Source organism: Atractosteus spatula, unplaced genomic scaffold (genome assembly GCF_055471065.1).
Source record: "Atractosteus spatula isolate fAtrSpa1 unplaced genomic scaffold, fAtrSpa1.hap1 Scaffold_9, whole genome shotgun sequence".
NCBI lineage: Eukaryota > Metazoa > Chordata > Actinopteri > Semionotiformes > Lepisosteidae > Atractosteus > Atractosteus spatula.
The window spans coordinates 17,908-18,308 of record NW_028296923.1 but is presented as its reverse complement, the minus strand read 5'-3'; the positions used below and the strand labels follow the sequence as shown (position 1 = coordinate 18,308).

The 401-nt window shown below is 48.4% G+C and overlaps 1 non-coding gene across 1 annotated transcript; it reads left to right on the top strand.

Annotated features, from left to right (window-relative positions):
- On the top strand, window positions 1-74 carry trnan-guu (transfer RNA asparagine (anticodon GUU)). The gene has a single exon. It is a non-coding gene; the product is annotated as a tRNA-Asn (tRNA).
- Window positions 75-401: the final 327 nt, after the last annotated feature.

Below are 401 nucleotides of genomic sequence, written 5' to 3'. Positions count from 1 at the left end.
GTCTCTGTGGTGCAATTGGTTAGCGCGTTCGGCTGTTAACCGAAAGGTTGGTGGTTCAAGCCCACCCGGGGACGCATGTCTCAGTTTTTCCAATGTAAACATCATCACCGCTAAAGAAGATGGCGCAGAAGGCTCCACAGCCGAAACGTGGTGCTTCTTTTCTTCTCTTTTCAGCATGGAGTAAACCTTTGCTTGATCCTTTGCAGCCTACGCATGCTGACGCAGCTACCTTTCTCTTATCGCGCCTCAATCATTATTCACCAAAACGATCAGCAGAATATGTCGCCTTTGTGGTGATGTCACTCCTCTGCTTCACAAATGTCCTTAGTGACGGGCCATTTCTTTCGGCCATTTTTCCGGAGCGGTTATTGATTGCTCCATCATTTCCCTCATGCTTTCCA